The 9256-nt window shown below is 37.7% G+C and overlaps 1 pseudogene; it reads right to left on the bottom strand.

Moving 5' to 3' along the window:
* Positions 1-3251: 3251 nt before the first annotated feature.
* On the bottom strand, positions 3252-5329 carry LOC110542606 (proliferation-associated protein 2G4-like; annotated as a pseudogene).
* Positions 5330-9256: the final 3927 nt, after the last annotated feature.

Raw genomic sequence — 9256 nt, forward strand, 5'->3', positions numbered from 1 at the left:
TGCAGCCAGCCTTGATAAGACCTGATAAGCTAGGGTCAGATAGAAGGGGAGGAGGTCCCCCCATCAGAGGACAAGGGAAAAGGGCAAAGTGGGAGAAGAGGGTTAGTGGGTGGGACTGTGAAAAGACAAGGGAGGGGGCTGCAGCAGGGATATAAAGTGAATAGATTGTAATAAATTAATATATACATAAAATTCAATTTAAAGAGAAAATTACATTGAGTATAAGCACAAATGCGATGTCACTGGAGTACATAATCAGATACATGATTTTATCATTTATATAGTCTATTTCTCTCACTCTCTTTCTCCTTCTTTAAACCTAATACATGTCAATGTCTTTCACATCTCTCTCCCATTTTAAAGTGCATCAGATACACTCATACTGGATAAATCCTGGTGATATGGCCCCCTCCATATCTTTCTCACTCTCTTTGAGTTTATCTTTCCAATCACAACTCCAGATAAGTTCTACTAAATCCAGAAACAAACCTAAATTTATACTTATTCTACAAAATACCTGAACAATACCCTTCCAAATTTCAATCACACAACAAAAAGAGAAGTTGACAGGTCATCAGAGATCGGTGGAGACAAGGTCCCTGATGAAATTTGTGTTATCTGTCAGACTTGACAGGAGTCTGTGTTACGAAAAGGCCACTGTTAAAAGAAAGAAAAAAAAAAAAAAACTTCAGTGTTTCGTGGAAGCATGGATTTTGATATTTTATTAAGGTTATTTTATTAATTTTGTAACTATATGAATATAGGATGTATGGGAACTACTTGTACTATATTTCCATTGGTAAAGCCAGAACTAGCCCAAAATAAGAAATTACAAAATTCAAGACAGAGAATTATATTTTCTGGGGAGCTAATTTTATCCATGGATTTTTTCCTGGGGTCATGCTGAGCTCAGACAAAGATTGGGGCTCAGCATTTGTTGGCTGATTCTATTGAGGTAAAGAAAATTCAGCAGGGCATTTGACATCCTCAAATGTAATTGAAACATATTATTTAGAGAGGAAATTATTAGTATCGTCTACATTTGGCAGAAACACATTATCTAGTTACTGAGTCATGTGGAAACCTGAAGCCTGGGTAAAGAACATGGAGTAAACATTTCAGAACAATTAGAAGAGGGAGAGAGCTGAAAGAGGGAAAAATAGTCTCTTCAAGAAAATACAGAGAGGACTGGAAAGATACTTCAGCAGCTAAAGGTGTACCTGTTCTCACTGAGAACTTAAGTTCAGCTCCCAGCACCCATAACTTACAACCACAATGTAGCATTGGCTCTTAGGAATTGAATCTCTACTTTGGGCACTGAATTTCTGCCTTGGAGCTCAACATCCATTGCATTCACAAGTACACCGCACACAAATAAAAATATGATTTTGAAATAAGGAATTGAGGAGATTTTGAAACATTGGCTCAGGAGAGTGGCATAAAAAAATAATCAGGAGCTGTTAGCTGTGAGGATGCAAAGTCAGCTAGCTTTTTGATTCAAAGTTCAGTGAGAAATAGATATGAAGAAGAGAAACACATGAAGAGCAAGGCTGTCCCAACTCTCATCTCTTCCAGTTGTAACTACACTGTGGGGCCATCCTCTCACATTGTTGGAAGAAGAGCAAGCATGTATGGTGGAACCCAACATCTGTGCTATCTGTGTTTCTATGTCACATTAGCCTGGCACATAATACACACTTATAAGGAGTATAAGTATGCCTCCTTATAAGGACGCAGGAGTATAAGAATGTTAATGTCATTAGGAAAATAATGAAACCAACACTAGAGATACCCAAGAAAAGAACTTGAGAATAACAGTGATGAGTGAAACAAAGCTGTAAGTAAAAAAGAAAGATGGATTAAAAATCGAAGATTTCAACAAAAACATTTTAAAAGTAAATAGTCTATATCTGAAATTTATATAGCATAAAATCAAGAATTTATCAATGGGATTAATTGGGAATCTTGGTGCATCAGAGGTTAGGAACAATGGCCTTGAAGAGTTTAAGAAAAAAAAAAGGAATAGGAGAGACAAAACCAAAATAAATGAATCACATCACTCAGTGATAGATCCACCTCAAACACAAATAATGAGGCTGTTAGACCATACAGAAGGAAAAATTTAACCTACATTTGATGATAAGAGTAAATGGAAATGTCTAAGCCAAGCCAAAGGAACCAATGACTAGATGCCAGAGGTCCAACAGGTCCATGGAAGGCCTATATAATACATCTTGCTTTCCTTCCTCGAGGTATCTTTGATGTTAGAACACAGACTTTCTATGTGACTCCCAGAATGGACCAGTATGCAAGCTGAAAATTCAGAGGGTGTCTGCATACCCTGAACAAGACAATAATGTTCTTAAATTAAATGTTCTTAAATTAAAAACAAGGAGATGTTTTTAATCTCAGTAACCTACAACAGAGGTGAAGGAAACTTTATGAAATCAAATGTTACACTAAGTTTTTTACCAGGCCACAGAAGATGACAATGCAGCCACTCCGGATGTGATCTGATAGACTAAGATCAGAAGGAAGGAGTGGAGGACCTTCCCTATCAGTGGACTTGGGGAGGGGCATTCATGAAGAAGGGGGAGGGAGGGTGGGATCGGGAGGGGAGGATGGAGGAGCTTATGGGGAGATACAAAGTGAATAAAGTGTAAAAAAAAAAAATAATAATAATAAAAAGAAAAAAATATCCACTTTAGAAGGGGATAGGAGCCATACAGCTTTTACTGCAATTACCAAAGTTAGATAAAAGAGGAATGAATGGGTGTAGCTGCCTTCTCTATTTCAAATAATTTCTATAATTGTTTTTATTTTGTTTTTTAAATAGCTATATTTCAATCAAAAATTCAACCATATTTCAAAGCAGGACAAGTATTTAAATTTTCGTGCATTCAGTCAATGACATTGAATCTTCCACAAAGTCCATCCCACTGGAAAGAAAAACAAATATATATATGTGTGTGTGTGTATATATATATATATATATATATATATGATATTTATTGACTCTTGATTTGATTTGATTTTTTTAAATAAAATTTGATAGTAGTTTTCTATTGAAAGTAGTTATCAGTGGCTTGGAAGGCTGTCCTCCCAACACCAGAGTGAGCTAGACCTGTTTGTTTGGTTGTTTGTTTGTTGTTGTAGTTTTTGTTGTTGTTGGGAGGAGTGGGTCAGTTGGTGGGGAAACTGGGAAGACCCTTTTCTGTTGGTGGTCTTGCATGGAGAAGGTAAAATGTGCTTCACAGAGCCTCGGGTGCAACGAGAGGGGATAATGTCAGAATGGCAAGCTGGAGATATGGAACCATCTCAGTCCCAGACTCATTCTTTTCTAATGTTTCTCCACTGGTGGTTTTCTCTGTAGTCTTGGAGGTCTTCTTCTTCTTCTTCTTCTTCTTCTTCTTCTTCTTCTTCTTCTTCTTCTTCTTCTTCTTCTTCTTCTTCTTCTTCTTCTGTTTTTTTTTAATTTGTTTGTTTGTTTTGTTTTGTTTTTGTTTTTTGTTTTGTTTTTGGTTTTTTGTTTGTTTGTTTTGTTGTTGTTGTTGTTTTTTGACCTGCAGAAAAGCCTTTAGCTCTGCATTCAGGACTTCCATCTCAGACTTGTAGAGGTCAGGCATAAAAGAACCACTGGTTGTCCACACGGGACTACTGGGCATGAGAAAAACTGCAAAGATAAATTGGGGAATGAATTCAAACTTCTTCTCATAGAAAACATTAAACGGTTGTAGTAGCTCATGTTTGGCAAAATCTACCATAGTCATTCAAGCCTTCTCATCTTCAAATGCTCTTAAAGTAAATGACATGGCATCAAAAGGCTTTTCCACCTCACTGCAAAGGGCATGTGGAGTTTTACTTTGAGGCCATGTTGTTTAGAGGAGTCTTGTTCGTAAATGGCCATTTTCTGTCCCACGTCTTTGCACTTGCCTTCTGAGTTAACGAGGACCTCCACAGTAGAAAGCCATGTGCCTCAAATTCTGCTTTTTCACAGCCTTTCTTTTGCTGCTCTGTAGGATTCTGGATAACAGTTTTCTCCCCATCCGTCACATGCTGCTTCCACTGGTGTGACAGCATACCTCCTATTGGCATACAATTAAATGAGTGAGCAAATTTGTTCCCGGTTTTTTTTTGTTTTTTTTTTTTTTTCAATGCAGTTTATTCAGGAACATTGAACAATCCTCGGACCCCGGGGAAAGCCAGCCCACAGCTTAAATAGCCTCTGGGTAGCCAACCCAGGCATGCCACGGGAGCAATGCAGATAGGTCCACATACATGGAAGCAAGCCAGATCCTCGGCCTTAGCCAAATGTGGAGTTGTTCGTGACAGAGAGCACTCACCATCGGGAAGGTGGAAGGCAGAAACCAGCTCCATCTTTAAGGCATAGCATTCCGCAGCTCTCTACAGTTCCCCCTTTTTGTTTTAGATGCATCAGGCAAGAGTAGAGGTCTGATCTCTGATATTAGAAATAAATTGGGACTTTGTACAGATGTTCATTTAGGTGTCATCCACCCAAAGAGCATCAGACCCGCCCATACCTTTTTCTCAGAGGCGGGACCTGGGGCATCAACCCGCATGCAATCAGACATGCTCTTCTCTGGGCCCAAAGCGGCTGATTCTGAGTGCAGTGCTTAGCCTCGCATCCTGAGCGTATCATTTTAGCTTTTTATGGTATCCAACCATGCTTGGGGAGAATGTCCTGCTTCAATGGCTGTAAAGGCCTGAATGATCGTGGCTGCATCACACTGTTGTGAGACTCTAATCTTGCATATATACCACAGGCAAACCAAGGAGACCAACACCAGAAGGCCTGCTAACACTCCCATGACCGCCCATTCCTTCAGATGATCGTCACTTGTTTCTGGTTTCCAGGTTTGACCAGTCTTAAGGCAGCCTCAGCACAAAGGTGAGCTGCTTTAATTACATCTGCTTTTGTCCCTGTTACCTGGGTCCCCTGAGCTACATCAATTACAAAAGTATGAACCTCAATGACCCCAAAGTCAAGTTTTACCAAGTCACCTTCCTTGAGTATAGAGTCCTATTTATTCTTCAAAGGGAAGAAGTGACAGACACTGTTTGTTTACCAAAATACTGGAAAGAAACACAATAATACCTTTCTTAATTTCCTTTTCTTTCTCGACGGTTTCTGTTATCACATCCACAATCATAGCATCACGTTTCTCAACAAGCTCAGTATCAACACACCGAGGCTGGAAGCTTCCAATGATCGAAGTGCCTGGTTGTGGATGTCACCCCCCAGTTTATACATGGTCATGACCAAGTCATCGGTGGTGGTTTGTGCCTGCTGTTAGTCTTTGCCCCACATCCTCAGACTATCACTATTGCAGCTTCACGTCCCCTGAGCTGCAGCCTCTGTCTCCTTTTCCAGGCCCAAGCTGTAGCCATAATCTCTTTTATATGCGAGGAATTCCATTTATGATATTTTTAATAAACCAAAACTGTGTAAAACTTTCACCTCTGACAGTGTTGCTGACTCTCCATGTGATGTTCATTTCCCAGGAACTGAGACTGGAAAATAACTGTGTAGGAGGTGGTAATATTCTCCCTTGAGATTAAAAATGCTCCCAATTTTAGAGATACCAGAAGTTTATGCAAAAATATTTTCACCACCAATTTATTTTTTCTTGATTTATTAAATACCCTATAAATCTGAGATTAGCTTACATAGTAATAAGTGGCAATAATAAAGTAAAATTATATTGGAAAATGTTCCACAAGTTACTTCTATAAATTCTCATAAACTTTTGTGATATAAAAACTGTTGTCTTAATCATTATTAGTCAGGATATTAAAGACTGGTGAACAGAGTTGTTTTAAATTCTCAAAATATGAATAGCTACATTTTTAATAGGAATGATTGTGTCTATGATTTTGTGGTGAGTTACTGCAAGTAGAATGATTAAATTAGTTCTATTACCATTGTTATTGAAATTGTAATCAAATTTATGAACTCTTCTTAGTTACTGTGGGATGCACAAAGACAGCTCTGATGATGGCACAGATTCAGACACAATTAATATGAATATTTGTAGAGAATATGAAAAGTGTCTGTTTTTTTTTTCCAAGAATAAATATAACACCTTATTGAGTTGGTAGATATAGTGGCTTCAGAAGAATCCCCAAACAACCAAGACTGTTGCCAAGACTATAGGTTGCTCTTCATAAACTGACATCAAGTCCCCATTACTAAAGACAATACCTACACAACTCATTGAAGGTGTGTATTTCAAGGTGGGGCCTACATGGAAGTGGGCCCTAAATGGAAGTGGTCTATCAAATCCCTCCTGACAGAATTCAGTTAACCCCAAAGAAGAGGAAGCAGGAATGTTAGACCTAGATGGTACAAAGGACACCAAAAAATTTAAGGTTCTTTCAGTCAACATGAGAAAAGCTCATACGAATTCACAGAGACTGAAGCAGAATGCACAGTGTGAGCATGGGACTGCACCAGGTCAGCTCTTCTCCAGTTTAGTGTACTTATTGGATTCTTAGGTGTGGGAATGAGTGGTATTTGATTCCTACACCTTTTCTTGGATTCTTTTTTCCTTTTGGTTTGTCTTATCCAAATCTAATGTGATAGCTTTTGTTCTGTCTTATTATATTTTATTTGTTATAATTTTAAAAACGAATGCATAAATGAATTAATGAATGAAAACCTAGTCATTAGGGTGAAGGTTGACAACTGAATTTTCACTTACATGTGTCTGGGGAGAGAAAATCAATTTTTTAAAAGTAGAATGACACTAAGTATATCAACGAGGTCAAATTAACCCTCTTTCTAAGGAGGAGTTTACCAACATATGATGAACTCCATACATTTCTGTTTGTTTTTATTTATTTTTTTAAATTTTTTATTTAACTTTTATTAATTACACTTTATTCATTTTGTATCCCCCCATAAGCCCATTCTTCCTCCCCTCCAGGTCCCATCCTCCCCCCTTTCTGCATGCATGCCCCTCCCCAAGTCCACTGATGGGGGGGTCCTCCTCTCCTTCTTTCTGATCTTAGTCTATCAGTTCTCATCAGAAGTGGCTGCACTGTCAGGGTTCTAGGTTATCCCCATGAATAATCCTTGGTTGGAGTATGAGTCTCTGTTTTTATTTTTATTCGTGTGAATGCATGCATGTGTGTATGTGTGTGTGTGTGTGTGTGTGTGTGTGTATGTGTGCACTTTTATTTGGCTTCAGTTTGGTGTTCTTTTTTCATTTTGGGTATGGTTTTATTTTGTTTTCTCATTTTAGGGGGTTGCTGTATTGGGTTTTTGTTTAATTTGCATAAAGAATATAAAGTTGGGTAGAAAAGGAGAGGATCTAGAAATACTTGGGGGCAGAAAAGTAGATGATCAAAATATATTTAAATTTAAAATAGTTTTATACATTAAAATATATACTTGAAAAGGAAAAAAGAAATTAATCTCTCACTTTAGTAAAGTAGCTGTGGACAGTCCTTAATACTGTTAAATTATGGCCAGTCTATTAAATATTCTAAACTAGTAATTCACTTCAAATGAATGAAAATTTACTTTCAAAATCCAATGCTATTTTTACAATCCAAACTAATATTGGTATCACATAGTGAAATGCCTTTATCTATGGTATTTTTTTTTTCAGAGTTTTTTTTTTTTTTTTTTTTTCAATGCAGTTTATTCAGGAACCTTGAACAATCCTCGGACCCTGGGGAAAGCCAGCCCACAGCTTAAATAGCCTCTGGGTATTTTTAAAGGAAAATCTTTGGCATTTGTTTGTAATGTAAAAATAAGAGGTATGCTAAAGTTGAACAATATTTGTAAAGTTCTCATGTATATGGAAGGAAGAAAAAGCTTGCCTTTGATTTTTATTTTCACATCTTTACTTAATTAGGACTAGATGGAACAATTATTAAGTACAAATGCATTTTTCTTTTGGATGACTGTTTCCTTAGTTTATCTTAATTTCTGAAGCCTTAGTAGCTTCCTGTTGTTAGCCATAATTGGAAGTCCGTGTCAAATTCTTGTCAGAGGAACAGAAGCCTAACATTAGAAATCAGACAACTGGCATGTAGGTTGTGAGCAGAGATCAAACCAGCAGTTGTGTGTTTGGATTTCTAAGGTCACAACAATTCTCACCAAACTGTATTTATTCTCACACTTGGACACTTGGACCATACACCATTCTAATTATATTTGCTTAGCCTTGTGGCTCAGATACAGGAAAAATAAGAAAAGTATAATGAACTCTGATAATTTCTAACAGTCAAATGATAACATTGAAGAAAACTTAGATCTGAGATAGGTAGGTTTCTTTAGCACATTGTTTGTTGAGTGGGTGAATTTCAGGGAATAGGAATGAGGCTTAAATGGGTGTATTTGAAAGAACAAAAATAGATTAATTCAAAAAAAGATAGTGTGTTTTGTTGTTGTTGTTGTTGTTTTAACCACCCTTCAAAAAAAAAAAAACAAAACAAAACCACAAACACATTAATACTTTCATCTCATTCAGGATCTCTGATTTTGTGTGAGGCCACTGAAGTTTAGTGATAACTGCCCTGTTCCAAGCTCATCCACAGTTCGAAGAGCTAATCCAGTCCAAGTTCATGTCATCCTTCATAACTTCTCTGCCTGCTGCTAGATTCAGTGGAAAGGTAAAAACTCACAAGAAGGTGACTTGATACATAGTCTCCCTGAGGCAGAAGAGCTCAGTCCACTCTAAAATTCTCCACTGGGGTAACAGTGGCAACGTTATGAAGATCCACAGACATCTTTCTTTCTCCTATACAAGGTATGTTCACAAAATGTGGATCCACAAAATATGTGCATTCTTTCTCCGCCAGACACGTTGTCAGAGAGCTGTATCTTATAACATGTAAGAAGCATCATATTCATTGACTTGCACATTTGCATACTTTGTCCACATCTACATAGACCATGACTTCTTCCTAAGGAACAAGATTAAAATTTATTGTAAAAGGTGTGTGGGGGGGGACTTGATAGCTAGGGGGAAAACTAACCACATTAACAGCTCTGACTTGTTAGTTTTTAATAAGCCTGAATAATCCTTAAGTTATAATTATGTGGCCTGGTAATGCTGCTCCCCCCTCAGGGGAGGTAATTAAAGAGCAGACCAATCAGTTCATGGCAGAGACAGTCCCTGTTCATATTACAATGGAACCTGCTTGGATACTGAACTGCCATGTGCTACGTCTGTGCAGGGGTCTTAGGTTATCTCCTAAGTGCTTGGCTGGAATATCAGTCTCA

The sequence above is a fragment of the Meriones unguiculatus genome, chromosome 8 (genome assembly GCF_030254825.1).
Source record: "Meriones unguiculatus strain TT.TT164.6M chromosome 8, Bangor_MerUng_6.1, whole genome shotgun sequence".
In the NCBI taxonomy this organism is placed as follows: domain Eukaryota; kingdom Metazoa; phylum Chordata; class Mammalia; order Rodentia; family Muridae; genus Meriones; species Meriones unguiculatus.